Raw genomic sequence first — 16,586 nt, forward strand, 5'->3', positions numbered from 1 at the left:
CCCTGTCACTATACACAGTATCATATACACTTCTTAGGAGAGACTTATGCCTGGCTTAAGGAACAATCTCTGACCCAAACCTAATGAATCTGCTGCACATCTGTAAATTAAACAGGACTAGATCTACCCATTCAAGAGACATAAATATGGCCTGTGAGTTGACTAGGACATACTAGAAAAATAGATTTATCTTCCAGTGACTGCTGTATCTTTGGAATAGGCTGCCAATTCATGTGAAATAGGGCACCTCTATGACACTTTTCAAAAGGAACCTGAACAAATGGATGGGGCACAGTAAATTCTTGCTGGGGATAATACCCACAGCCGCTGGGGACATGGGCAGTCATTACTAAGTACAATCCTGGGTATTGACTAGAGTATCTATGGTATTACATTGGGATGAAATGTCTAGGCTTGAAATTACCTCTTGGTTGATAGCCTAGTAACCTCCTATAATCCTATAATAGCTGATCAAGAAGGCAGATGGGTTGGAAGAAAGTGAAAGACAGAAGGTAAGGGGATGGCATCACTTTCCTTTTATGGACCAGACAAGCACAATCCTGAGATTATTAGGCAATACTTGGGTAGGTTGAGTAATATGAAAGAAGCAGATCGCATGGTTGTAGGAGCTAAAGTTAATGGTGTTTTAATTCCAGAAGAACACACGTGTTATTGTAAGATAGAAATACATAAAAGAAATCACAAAGAGATGAGGGTTTGCATGAGTTGGCTTGAGTTGCTTGATTCTTCAAGAGTTGAGGCTCATAAAAGTGTCTTCCCCTTCTGCAGATCCCAAATGGGGCAAGCAAGTTGACCAACTAGGTTGCTAGTTGATCTGACCTTCACACATATTCGTTCTTTCCTTCTCTCTCTCTCTCTCTCTCTTTCTCTCCATCTCTCTTAGCAGTGTCAGTAGCACAACAAGTAGCAGACTTGTCTTGGTACAGAAGGCTGTGGGTTCTATTCCCAATCGAAGTAGATTGACTACTGACACTGTAGTTCAGCATATGGTGGGTGCAGCACTGCTGAGTGAGTTGTCCTTCAGATGAGATGTTAAACCAAGGTCCCATCAGCTTGAGTTGGTGATGGCTTACATGGATGTAAAAGATCCCATGACAGCTATTGAAAAGAGCAGGAGACATTGCCTGATGCTCTGGGGACATTTTCATTAATAGTATAAATACCACCTCACATCTCCCCTGAAATGATACTACTACTCTAGTGGGACTAACCTGGTCAACAAAAGATAAATAAAATTATGGTTTGTACTTGTCTCAGGACAAGGTAAGATGTTTCACTTATTCTTCCTTGTAACTTGTGAAAAAAAAAATCAATTTGTTTTTTTTTTCAACTATTGTGCAATGCAATTGGTCAGTTCTGAACAATATACTACCCTCATAAACAAAAATAAATGCATAAATAAATGAATGAATGAATAAATAAATACATATTGTGAGAGTCTACCCATCTTCTGGTAAAGATTCAATTGTTATGAAGGGTGGATATTATAAAATGATGGAAATGGAACCCTGGTAACTGGTGCTGTAAGAGATTTTAAGTCACACAGGAGATAATAAATGAAAATATTTTTTTTTCTCTGTTTTCTCTCTACTTATCTGTGGCTTTCATATATCAGATAAAACTGAGGTTCCCATGTATGATGCAGTTAAATTATTTGAAAGACAATGGAGACAAGGATGGCAATAGAAGTCAGTGTGTGAAATCCTGTAAGGCTAATTTAATAACAGTGTAGGCTACTGCATACTATCCACATCTGTGCAATATTCACTTCTGTAAGTTGCATGTAATTAAAGTGTATGTTACTACATACGATGCACATCTGTACAGCACTCACTTCTGTCAGCTGCATTTAATAACAGTGTATGTTACTGCATATTATGCATGTGTGTGCAGCACTCACTTGTGTAAGCAGCGGTTACTTACAGTGTATGTTACTGCATACTATGTACGTTTAATTACAGTGTACGTTGCTGCATACTATGCACATCTGTGCAGTACTCACTTCTGTAAGCCATGTTAATTTGCAGGGCATGCTACTGTATATTACCCACATCTGTACAGCACTGACCTCTGTAAGCTGCATTTAAATACAATGCAACTTACTGCATACTATGCATGTCTGTGCAGCACTCAGTTCTGTAAGACGTGTTTAATTACAGTGTATGTGACTGCATACTATGCACATCTATATAACACTCACTTTTGTAGGTGTGTTTCATTACAGTGTATGCTACTGCATACTATCCAAATCTGGGCAGCACTCACTTCTATAAGCCACATCTAATTGCAGTGTACGCTGCTGCATATGATGCACATCTGTGCAGCACTCACTTCTGTAAGTTGCATGTAATTACTCTGTATGCTACTGCATACTATGCATGTTGTTACAGCACAAACTTCTGTAAGCCACAATTAATTACAGTGTATGTTACTGCATACTATCCACGTCTGTGTAACACACATCTGTAAGTCATGTTTAATTACAATGTATGTTAATGCATACTATACACGTCTGTACAGCATTCACTTCCATAAGCCACGATTAATTATAGTGTACACTGTTGCATATTATGCACATCTGTGCAACACTCATTTCTGTAACTTGTGTGTAATTACAGTGTAAACTACTGCATACTATGCACATATGTGCAGCACTCACTTCTGTAAGCTGCATTTAATAACAGTGTATGTTACCACATACAATGCATGTCTGTGCAGCACTCACTTCTGTTAGCCATGTTTAAATACATTGTATGTTTCTGCATAATATGCACATCTCTACAGCACTTCCTTCTGTAAGCAGCATTTAATTACAGTGACTGTTACTGCAGACTATGCATTTCTGTACAACGCTCACTTGTATAATTTTATTTATTTATTTTATTTTACATTTGTTGACCGGGCTAGTCTAGCTGGATATATTTCTATTTTCAGTAGAGGCCTGGGGAGAAAAGCTCCAAGCATTAATAGTTAGATCATTACTTAAAATACAGCAACAAGGATGGTAAACATAGTTGAAACATCGTAAATGAAAGTAGTTCAAATAAGTATACAAAAATCAGTAATAATAATAAAAAAAGTGATCAAAAAAAGATATTTACACTAGTATAGAAATCATTAAGAATGGTGAGATGAATTCTATTACACAATAAAAGTGACATAGTGTTATTATGTACTAGGTTGTACTAACAATAAGCAGGATGAATCTACGAAATTGCTTCATTGTGGTCAGCAGTTCAGTTCTTCATCATAGAAATTAAAGAAATATGTGTGAAAAATTGGTAGGCTATAGAAGTAACATTAGTAGAGGGAAAGGTTAGTCAGGTTTACAACATGGACATAACCAGTGAGTTTTAAAGTATGTTTTTAGTCTTTGTTTAAAGAGAGGCAAAGAAGAAAGTGTTGTTAGTTCATTTGGAAGGAGGTTCCAGTCTTTTCCCACTGTGTTAGAAAACAGGGAATCTCCAGCCAAGTTATTAGTTTTTGGTTATGCTAGCTAGAAGCTTGTTAGAGGAGCGCAGTGAGTTTAGGGTTTTATAAGGGATTATGAGATTGGATAGTATAGGACTGCTATTAGGTTGATAAAATATCTTGTGGGTCATGGTTAGTTGGGAGATTTTCAGAAGGTTTTGAAGTTCAAGCCAGCCAAGCTGCTTTAGATTTAGACAGTGGTGAGTTCGAAAGGGGTTACCAGTGGCAAATCTGGTGATGCTGTTATAGGCATGCTGTAGTTTGACAAGGTTATTCTTTTTGAGGTTGGTGTATATGGGAGAGGCATAAAGAAGAGTGGAAATTAAATGGGAATGAGCAATTTTGGTTTTAGCTGTTGGAGTTAAGAAACTTTTTATTCGATATAAGGAGCCAATTTTCCTGTTGACATTTTTAATGGTGTTATTTATGTGACTATCAAATGTAAGGTTGTTATCAATGGTAATTCCTAACAGTTTAGTTGTAGAGTCAGGGTGTATGATTGTGCTATTATTGGAAATGACAGAGAAATCAATTGGGGTAGACTTATTAGAGGGTGTAAAGAGAAGGAGCTTGTTTTTTTTCGCATTAAGAAGGAGACAACGTTTTGTGAACCATATTTCTACTGTGTTAAATACATTCTAAGTCAGGGAATGTAGTGCAGATGGTGAGGTTGCTGAGCAAACTAATGTTGAATCATCTGCATATTGAATGCAGGTGGCCTGTGGGATTGCTACATGCAGGTCGTTAATAAAAAGAGAAAAAAGAAGTGGGCCTAGAATGGAGCCCTGAGGGACTCCCAGTGTAACAGGTAGAAGGGATGATATATTATTTGCCCAGAGAACTGCTTGTTGTCTATTGGTTAGGTAGGACCTGAACCATTTAATAGCTAAAGAGTCAAGAGAGAAGGATTCAAGAATGTTGATCAGAAGTGCATGGTTAACCATGTCGAAAGCTTTGGAGAGGTCAATAAAGAGTGCAGATGAGAGGTTGTTGTTATTACGATTTCTATTTATAACATCTGTAAAGGATAACAGAGCGGTTGTGGTACTATGAGATGGCCTAAAACCATGCTGACATTTAGCTATTATGTTATTTTGTGTTAAATGGTTTAAAAGTTGATGATGAACGCATTTTTCCATGATTTTTGCTAAGGGTGATGAGTGCTATTGGTCGATAGTTTGAGTAGTCATTTGAGTTGCCACCTTTGTGAAGGGGAATGATATGGGAGATTTTCCAGATGTTTGGAATGTAACCTTCCTTAATGGTTCTGTTTATGAGGATGGATATAGGATAGGAAATTACTTTGGCTGCTTTTTGGTGGTATTCAGAAGGTAACTGGTCAGCAGGTTTATTACAGTGTACGCTGTTGCATACTATGCACATGTCTGCAACATTCACTTCTGGAAGCCATGCTTATTTACAGTGTAAGCTACTGCTAACTATGCACATCAATGAAGAACTCACTTCTGTAAGCTGCATTTTGTAACAATGTATATTACCACATAATATGCATGCCTGTGCAGCACTCAATTCTGTAAGCTGCCTTTAATAACAGTGTATCTTACTGCATACTATGCATGTCTTTACAGCACTCTTATCTGTAAGCCGCGTTTAATTACAGTGTATGCTACTGCATACAGTACATGTCTATATAGCACTCACTTCTGTAAGCCAAAATTAATTACAATGTGTATTACTGCATACTATCTATGTCTGTGCAGCACTCACTTCTGTAATCAAAGTTTAATTGCAGTGTATGGTCCTACATACTTTGCACGTCTGTACAGTGTTCACTTCTATAATCCCCATTTAATTACAGAGTATGCTGCTGCATACTATGCACATCTGTGAAGCACTCACTTCTGTAAGCCATATTTATTTGTGACTACTTTGTTTCACTGAATCTCATTTCACTGAATTTCATTTCACCCCGACCACATCGCTGAAAACACAAATTACTGAAAACTCATTTCACTGAATCTCATTTCACTGAACTGTAGTTTGTATATATGCTACTATGTAGAGTACTGTAAAACAAGTAACAGGTATATGCCCTTTACCCATTGTAGTGCGATCCAGGAGTTAGTATATATAGTTAGGGGAAGTGTGGATTACACAGCCCCCCAAATTGGGCGGTGTGTGGGGTGTAGCCTCCCACCTTGTTTGTTTTATATTGTATTTTACCAAAAACTTCAAAACAATACATTTTAAACAACAGACATGCATATTTGCACACCAATGACTAATACTCTCCTGAAGACAATATGTGCTCACACTAAGTGGGGGGCTACACCCCCCACAACCCCCAATCTGTAGAGCTGTGTCCTCCATGCCCCCAAACTATATATACTAACTCCAGGATTGCACTACAGAGGGGGGAAAGGGCATATACCTTTTACTTGCCTTACAGTACTCTACACAGTGCCATATATGATATTTACAGTGCCATGAAATAAGATTCAGTGAAATGAGTTTTCAGTAATTTGAGTTTTCAGTAAAGTGGTCTGGTTGAAATGAAGTTCAGTGAAATGAGATTCTATGAAACAAAGTAGACCTGTTTATTTACAGTGTATGCTATTGTGTATTACCCACATCTGTACAGCACTCACTTCTGTAAGCTGCATTTAATTACACTGTAACCTATTGCATACTATGCATATCTGTACTTCACTCACTGGTGTACTCCACATTTAATCACAGTGTATGTTACTGCATAATATGTACATCTGTACAGCATTCACTTCTGCAAGCCAGATTTAAATACAGTGTGTGTGACTGCATACTATACACATCTGTATAACACTCACTTCTGTAAGCCAGGTTTACACTGCATGTTACTGCATAGTATGCACATCTGTACAGCACTCCCTTCTGTAAGCAGCATCTAATTACAGTGTATGTTACTGCATACTATGCATGTCTTACAGCGTTCACTTGTATAAACCACATTTAATTACAGTGCATGGTGCTGCATACTATGCACAACTGTGCAACACTCACTTCTATAAGCCATGTTTATATACAGTGTATGCTACGGCATGCTATGCACATCTGTGTTGTACTCACTTCTGTAAGCTGCATTTAAATACAATGTAACTTACTGCATACTATGCATGTCTGTACAGCACTTATGTCTGTAAGCCATGTTTAATTACTATGTATGTGACTGCATACTATGCCCAACTATATAACACTCACTTCTGTAAGCCGTGTTTAATTACAGTGTATGTTACTGCATACTATGCACGTCTGTAGAGCATTCACTTCTTTAAGCCACATTTAATTACAGAGCATGCTGCTGCATACTATGCACATCTGTGCAGCACTCACTTCTATAAGCTGCATTTAAATACAAAGAAACTTACTGCATACTATGCATGTCTGTGTAGCAGTCACATCTGTAAGTTGTGTTTAATTACAATTTATGTGACTGCATACTATGCACATTTGTATAACACTCACATTTGTAAGCTGTATTTAATTACAGTGTATACCACTGTATACTATCCACATCTTTGCAGCACTCACTTCTGTAAGCCACATTTAATTGCAGTGTGCACTGCTGCATATGATGCACATTTCTGCAGCACTCACTTCTGTAATTTGCATGTAATTACAGTGTATGCTACTGCATACTATGCATGTCTATACAGAACTCACTTCTGTAAGCCAAAATTAATTACAGTGTGTGTTACTGCATACTGTCCACATCTGTGCAGCACTCACTTCTGTAATCAAAGCTTAATTACAGTGTATGGTCCTGCAGACTTTGTATGTCTGTACAGCATTCACTTCTATAAGCTCTGTTTAATTACAGAGTGAGCTGCTGCATACTATGCACATCTGTGCAGCACTCACATCTGTAAGCCATATTTATTTGGGTCTACTTTGTTTCACTGAATCTCATTTCACTGAATTTCAGTTCACCCCGACCACATCGCTGAAAACACAAATTACTTAAAACTTATTTCACTGAATCTCATTTCACTGAAGTGTAGTTAGTATAAATGGAACTGTGTAGAGTACTATAAGGCATGAAAAAGGTATATGCCCATTCCCCACTGTAGAGTGATCTTGGAGTTAGTATATATATATATATATATATATATAGCTCGAGCAGGTGTGGATTGCACAGCCCTAAACATGGGGGTGTGTGTGGGGCATAGCCCCCACCTTGTTTGTTTTATATTGTATTTTACCAAAAACTTCAAAACAATACATTTTAAACAATAGACATGCATAAGTTGCAACACCAATGACTATTTTTTTAAAGAAGAAAATATGTACTCAAACTAAGTGGAGGGGATACACCCCCCCACAACCTCCAATGTGGGGAGCTGTGCCCCACATACCCACCTAGCTAAATATACTATCTCCAGTATTGCACTACAGAGGGGAAAAAGGGCATATAACTTTTGCTTGCCTTACAGTACTCTACACAGTGCCATATATACTATTTGCAGTTCAGTGAAATAAGATTCAGTGAAATGAGTTTTCAGTAATTTTAGTTTTCAGCGAAGTGGATGGGGTGAAATGAAATTCAGTGAAATGAGATTCAACGAAACAAAGTGGACCCATTTATTTGCAGTGTATGCTATTGGGTATTACCCACATCTGTACAGCTCTCACTTCTGTAAACTGCATTTAATTACAGTTTACTCCAGGATCGCACTACAGAGGGGAAAAGGGCATATACCTTTTACTTGCCTTACAGTACTGTACACAGTGCCATATATACTATCTGCATTTCAGTGTAATGAGATTCAGTGAAATGAGTTTTCAGTAATTTGAGTTTTCAGCGAAGTGTTCGGGGTGAAATGATACTCAGTGAAATGAGATTCAACTAAACAAAGTAGACCCATTTATTTACAGTGTATGCTATTGTATATTACCCACATCTGTACTGCACTCATATCTGTAAGCTGCATTTAATTACAATGTAACTTACTGCATACTATGCATGTCTGTACAACACTTACTTCTGTAAGCCATGTTTAGATGCAGTGTATGTGACTGCATTCTATGCACGTCTATATACCACTCACTTCTGTAAGGCATGTTTAATTACAGTGTCCGCTACTGCATACTATCCATGGCTGTGCAGCAGTCACTTCTGTAAGCAACATTTAATTGCAGTGTATGCTCCTATATACAATGCACATTTGTGCAGCACTCACTTCTGTATGTTGCATGTATTTACATTGTATGTTACTGTATACTATGCATGTCTATACAGCACTCAGTTGTGTAAGCCAAAATAAATTACAGTGTGTGTTACTGCATACTATCCATGTCTGTGCAGCACTCACTGCTGTAAGCCACGTTTAATTACAGAGTATGTTACTGCATACTATTCACGTCTGTACAGCATTCACTTCTGTAAGCCACATTGAATTACAGTGTATACTGTTGCATACTATGCACATCTGTACAACACTAACTTCTGTAACTTGCATGTAATTGCAGTGTATGCTACTGCATACTATGCACATCTGTGCAGCACTCACTTCTGTAAGTTGCATGTAATTATAGTGTATGTTACCGCATACTATACATGTCTGTGCAGCACACAATTCTGTAAGTTGCATGTAATTACAGTGTATGTTACTGCATACTATGCACGACTGTACAGCATTCACTGCTATAAGCCATATTTAATTACAGTGTACACTGCTGCATACTATGCACATATGTGCAGCACTCACTTCTGTAAGCCCTGTTTATTTACAGTGTATGCTACTGTATGTTACCCACATCTTTACAGCACTGACTTTTGTAAGCTGCATTTAAATACAATGTAACTTACTGCATACTATGCATGTCTGTACAGCACTCACATCTGTAGCCATGTTTAATTACAATGTATATGACTGTACGTCTGTATAACACTCGCTTCTGTAAGGGGTGTTTAATTACAGTGCATGCTACTGCATACCAATCATGTCTGTACAGCACTGACATCTGTATGCCATGTTTATTTACAGTATATGCTGCTGCATACAATGTACATCTGTGCAGCGCTCACTTTCGTAAGTTGCATGTAATTGCATAGAATGCTACTGCATACTATGCATGTCTATACAGCATTCACTTCTGTAAACCACAATTAATTACAGTGTATGTTACTGCATACTATCCCCATCTGTGCAGCTGGCAGTTCTGTAAGCCACAATTAATTACAGTGTATGTTACTGAATACTATGCACATCTGTACAGTGTTTACTTCTATAAGCCACATTTAATTATCATGTGCACTGCTGCATACTATGCGCATCTGTGCAACACTCACTGCTGTAACTTGCATGTAATTGCAATGTATGCTACTGCATACTATGCACATGTGTGCAGTACTCACTTTTGTAAGCTGTTTTTATTAACATTGTATGTTACTGCATGCTATGCCTGTCTGTGCAACACTCACTTCTGTAAGACGTATATAATTACAGTGTATGTTACTGCATACTATGCATGTCTGTACAGTGTTGACTTCTGTAAGCCATGTTTATTTACACTGTATGCTGCTGCATACAGTGCACATCTGAGTAATGCTCACTTCTGTAAGCCATGTTTATTTACAGTGTATGCAACTGTATATTACCTACATCTATACAGCACTGATTTCTGTAAGCTGCATTTAATTATAATGCATGTTACTGCATACTATGCACATCTGTAAAGCATTCACTTCTATAAGCCACATTTAATTGCAGTGTACCCTGCTGCATACTATGCACATCTGTGCAACACACACACCTTTAACTCACGTGTAATTACAGTGTATGCTACTGCATACTATGCACATGTGTGCAGCACTCACTTTTGTAGCCTGCTTTTATTAACAGTGTATGTTATCGCATGCTATGCATGTCTGTGCAGCACTCGTTTCTGTAAGCCGCGTATAATTACAGTGTATGTTACTGCATACTATGCATGTCTGTACAGTGTTCACTTCTGTAAGCCATGTTTATTTGCACTGTATGCTGCTGCATACAATGCACATCTGAGTAGTGCTCACTTCTGTAAGCCATGTTTATTTACCGTGTATGCAACTGTATATTATCTACATCTGTACAGCACTGATTTCTGTAAGCTGCATTTAAATACAATCTAACTTTCTTCATACTATGCGTGTCTGTACAGCACTCACTTTTGTCAGCTGTGTTTAATTACTATGTATGTGACTGCATACTATGCACGTCTACATAACACTTACTTCTGTAAGATGTGTTTAAATACTGTGTATGCTACTGCATACTATCCACATCTGGGCAGCAATCCATTCTGTAAGCCACATTTAATTACAGTGTATGCTGCTGCATACGATGCAAATCTGTGCAGCACTCACTTCTCTAAGTTGCATGTAATTAAAGTGTATGCTGTTGCATACTATACATGTCTATACAGCACACACTTCTGTAAGCTACAGTTAATTACAGTGTATGTAACTGCATACTAGCCACGTCTGTGCAGCACTCACTGCTGTAAGCCATGTTTAATTACTGTGTATGTCACTGCATAAAAGGCACGTCTGTACAGTGTTCACTTCTATAAACCATGATTAATTACAGTGTACACTGCTGCAGAATATGCACATTTGTGCAACACTCTCTTCTGTAACTCGTGTGTAATTACAGTGTATGCTACTGCATTCTATGCACATCTGTGCAGCAATCACTTCTGTAAGCAGCATTTAATAACGGTGCATGTTACTGCATACTAGGCATGTCTGTGTAGCACTCACTTCTGTTAGCCATGTTTTATCACACTGTATGTTACTGGATACAATGCACATCTGTACAGCACTCACTTCTGTAAGCAGCATTTAATTACAGTGTATGTTACTGCATACTATGCATATCTGTACAGCATTCACTTGTATAAGCCAGATTTAATTACAGTGTAAGCTGCCGCATACTATGCACATCTGTGCAACACTCACTTTTGTAAGCCATGTTTATTTACAATGTATGCTACTGCATACTATGCACATCTGTACAGCACTCACTTGTGTAAGCTGCATTTAATAAAAATATATGTTACGGCATACTATTTATGTCTGTGCAGCACTCACTTCTGTAAGCTGCATTTAATAACTGTGTATGTTACTGCATACTATGCATGTCTGTACAGCACTCACTTCTGTAAGCTGCATTTAATTACAGTGTATGTTACTGCATAATATGCACATCTGTACAGCATTTACTTCTATAAGATGTTTAATTATGGAGTATGCTGCTGCATACTATGCACATTTGTGCAGAACTCACTTCTGTAAGCCATTTTTATTCACAGTGTATGCTACTGTATATTGTCGACATCTGTAAGCTGGATTTAAATACAATGTAACTTACTGGATACTATGCATGTCTGTACAGCACTCACTTCTGCAAGCCGTGTTAAATTGCAATGTATGTGACTGCATACTATGCACATTTGTATAACACTCACTTCTATAAGGCGTGTTTAATTACAGTGTATGCTACTGCATACTATCCATGTCTGTGCAGCACTCACATCTGTAAGACACATTTAATTGCCATGTATGCTGCTGCATATGATGCACATCTGTGCAGCACTCACTTCTGTAATTTGCATGTAATTACAGTTTATGCTACTGCACACTATGCATGTCTATACAGCACTCATTTCTGTAAGTCAAAATTAAATACAGTGTGTGTTACTGCATACTATCCATGTCTGTGCAACACTCACTTTTGTAATCCAAGTTTAATTACAATGTATGTTACTGCATACTTTGCAGGTCTGTACAGCATTAACTTCTATAAGCCACATTTAATTACAGGGTATGCTGCTGCATACTATGCACATCTATGCAGCACTCACTTCTGTAAGCCATGTTTATTTACAGTGCATGCAATTGTATATTACCCACATCTGTACAGTGCTCACATCTGTAAGCTGCATATAATTACAATGTAACTTGCTGTATAATCTGCATGTCTGTACAGCACTCACTTCTGTAAGCTGTGTTTAGATGCAATGTATGTGACTGCATTCTATGCATGTCTATATAACACTCACTTCTGTATGGCGTGTTGATTTACAGTGTATGCTACTACATACTATCTATGTCTGTACAGCACTCACTTCCCTAAGCCACATTTAATTGCAGTGTACACTCCTACATACAATGCACATCTGTGCAGCACTCCCTTCTGTAAGTTGCATTTAATTACATTCTATGCTACTGCACACTATGTCCATGTCTGTGCAGCACTCACTGCAGTAAGCCACATTTAATTACAGTGTATGTTACTGCATAATATTCACATCTCTACAACGTTCATTTCTATAAGCCATATTTAAGTACAGTGTATGTGACTGCATACTATACACATCTGTATAACACTCACTTCTGTAAGCCAGGTTAGTTCTAGTGTATGTTTCTGCATACTGTGCATGCCTGTACAGCACAAACTTCTGTAAGCCATGTTTAATTAAAATGTATGCTACTGCATACTGTGCACATCTGTACAGCACTCACTTATGTAAGCTGCATTTAACTACAGTGTAACTTACTGATTACTATGCATGTCTATGCAGCAGTCACGTCCATAAGCCATATTTATTTACAATGTATGCTACTGCATATTACCCACATCTGTACAGCACTCACTTCTGTAAGCTGCATTTAATTATAATTTAACTTACTGCATACTATGTATGTCTGCACAGCACTCACTTCTGTAAGTCGTGTTTAATTGCAATGTATGTGATTGCATTTTATGCATGTCTTTATAACAGTCACTTCTGTAAGGCAAGTTTAATTTCAGTGTAGGCTACTGCATACTAGCCACATCTGTGCAGCATTCACTTCTGTAAGTTTCATGTAATTACAGTGTATGTTACTGCATACTATGCACGTCTGTACAGCACTTACTTCTGTAAGCCACATTTAATTGCAGTATATGTTACTGCATAGTATGCACATCTGTACAGCATTCACTTCTATAAGCCACATCTACTTACAGTGTAAGCTGTTGCATACTATGCACATTTGTGCAACACTCACTTCAATAACTCACATGTAATTACTGTGTATGCTACTGCATACTATCCACATCTGTGCAGCACTCACTTCTGTAAGTTGCCTTTAATAACAGTGTATGTTACTACATACTCTGCATGTCTGTGCAGCACTCACTTCTGTAAGCTGCGTAGAATGACTGTATGTTACTGCATACTATGCATGTCTGTACAGCATTCACTTCTATAAGCCATATTTAATTACAGTGTACACTGCTGCATACGATGCACATCTATGCAGCACACACTTCTGTAAGTTGCATATAATTACAGTGTATGCTACTGCATACTATGCATGTCTATACAACACTCACTTCTGTAAGCCACAGTTAATTTCAGTGTATGTTACTGCATGCTATCCACATCTGTGCAGCACTCACTTCTGTAAGCCACGTTTAATTACAGTGTATGTTACTTAATACTATGCATGTCTGTACATCGTTCACTTCTATAAGCAACATTTAATTTCAGTGTATGCTGCTGCATACTATGCACATCTTTGCAACACCCACTTCTGTAAGCCATGTTAGTTTACAATGTATGCTACTGCATATTATGCACATCTGGGCAGTACTCCCTTCTGTAAGCCACATATAATTGAAGTGTATGCTGCTGCATACAATGCACATCTGTGCAGCACTCACTTCTGTAAGTTGCATGTAATTACAGTGTATGCTACTGCATACTATGCATGTCTATACAGCACACACTTCTGTAAGACACAATTAATTACAGTGTATGTTACTGCATGCTATCCATGTCTGTGGAGCACTCACTGCTGTAAACCACTTGTAATTACAGTGTATGTTACTGCATACTATGCATGTCTGTACAGCATTCATTTCTGTAAACCACAATTAATTACAGTGTACACTGCTGCATACTCTGCATGTCTGTGCTACACTCACTTCTGTAACCCGCGTGCAATTAAAGTTTATGCTACTGCATACTATGCACATTTGTGCAGCACTCACTTCTGTAAGTATCCTTTACTAACAGTGTAGTTTACTGCATACCAGGCATGTCTGTGCAGCACTCACTTCTGTTAGCCACATTTAATTACACTCTATGTTACTGCATACTATGCACATCTGTAGAGCAATCCCTTCTGTAAGCATCATTTAATTACAGTGTATGTTACTGCATACTATGCATGTCTGCACAGCGGTCACTTGTATAAGCCATGTTTAATTACAGTGTACTCTGCTGCATACAATGCACATCTGTGTTACACTCACTTCTGTAACTTGCGTGTAATTCAGGTCTATTCTACTGCATATTACACACATCTGTGCAGCACTCACTTCTGTAAGCTGCATTTAATAACAATGTATGTTACCACATAATATGCATGTGTGTGTAGCACTCAATTTTGTAAGCTATATTTAATAACAGTGTATGTTAGTGCATACTATGCATGTTTGTACAGCATTTACTTCTATACACCACATTTAATTACAGAGTATGCTGCTGCATACTATGCACTCTGCATACTTTGCACATCTGTGCACTACTCTCTTTTGTAAGCCATGTTTATTTACAGTGTATGCTACTGTAAATTACCCACATCTGTACAGCACTCACTTCTGTAAGATGCATTTAAATACAATGTAACTTACTGCATACTATGCATGTCTGTACAGCACCCATGTCTGTAAGCCATGTTTAATTGCAATGTATGTGACTACGTAATATGCACGTTTGCATAACACTCACTTCTGTAAGGCGTGTTTAATTACAGTGCATGCCACTGCATATCATCCACATCTGTGCAGCACTCACTTCTGTAAGCCACATTTAATTGCAGTGTACACTGCTGCATGTGATGCACATCTGTGCAGCACTCACTTCTGTAAGTTGCATGCAATTACAGTGTATACTACTGCATACTATGCATGTCTATACAGCACTCACTTCTGCAACCCAAAATGAATTACAGTGTGTTACTGCATACTGTCCACATCTGTGCAGCACTCACTTCTGTAATCCAAGTTTATTTGCAGTGTATGGTCCTGCATATTTTGCACATGTGTACAGCGTTCACTTTTATAAGCCATGTTTATTTACAGAGTATGCTGCTGCATATTATCCACATCTGTGCAGCACTCACTTCTGTAAGCCACTTTTATTTGCATCTACTTTGTTTCACTGAATCTCATTTCACCCCGACCACATAACTGAAAACACAAATTACTAAAAACTCCTTTCACCGAATCACATTTCACTGAGCTATAGTTAGTATATATGGTACAGTGTAGAGTACTGTAAGGCAAGTAAAAAGTATATGACCTTTTCCCCCATTGTAGTGCGATCCTGGAGTTAGTATTTATAGTAAGGGGAGGTGTGGATTGCACAGCCCCCCTACATTTGGGGATTTAAGGGGCATAGCCTTGACCTTGTTTGTTTTTTAATGTATTTTACCAAAAACTTCAAAACAATACATTTTAAACAATAGACATGCATAGTTTCAACACCAATGTCTAATACTGTCCAGAAGACAATATGACTCAAACTAAGTGGGGGGATACACCCCCCACAACCCCCAATGCGAGGAGCTGTGCCCACCATACCCCCATAACTATATATACTAACTCCAGGATCACACTATAGAGGGGGAAAAGGACATATACCTTTTACTTGCCTTACAATACTGTACACAGTGCCATATATACTATCTGCAGTTCAGTGAAATGAGTTTTCAGTAATTTGAGTGTTCAGTGAAGTGGTCAGGGTGAAATGAAACTCATTGAAATGAGATTCAACAAAACAAAGTAGACCCATTTATTTACAGTGTATGCTACTGTATATTACCCACATCTGCACAGCACTCACTTTTGTAAGCAGCATTTAATTACAATGTAACTTATTGCATACTATGCATGTCTGTACAGCACTCACTTCTGTAAGCCGTGTTTAGATCCAATGTATGTGACTGTATACTAAGCACAACTATATAACACTCATTTATGTAATGCATGTTTAATTACAGTGTATGCTACTGCATACTATCCATGTCTGTGCATCACTCACTGCTGTTAGCCACGTTT

This window comes from Protopterus annectens, chromosome 15.part0, assembly GCF_019279795.1.
Source record: "Protopterus annectens isolate FY-2018-M chromosome 15.part0, PAN1.0, whole genome shotgun sequence".
Classification (NCBI taxonomy): domain Eukaryota; kingdom Metazoa; phylum Chordata; order Ceratodontiformes; family Protopteridae; genus Protopterus; species Protopterus annectens.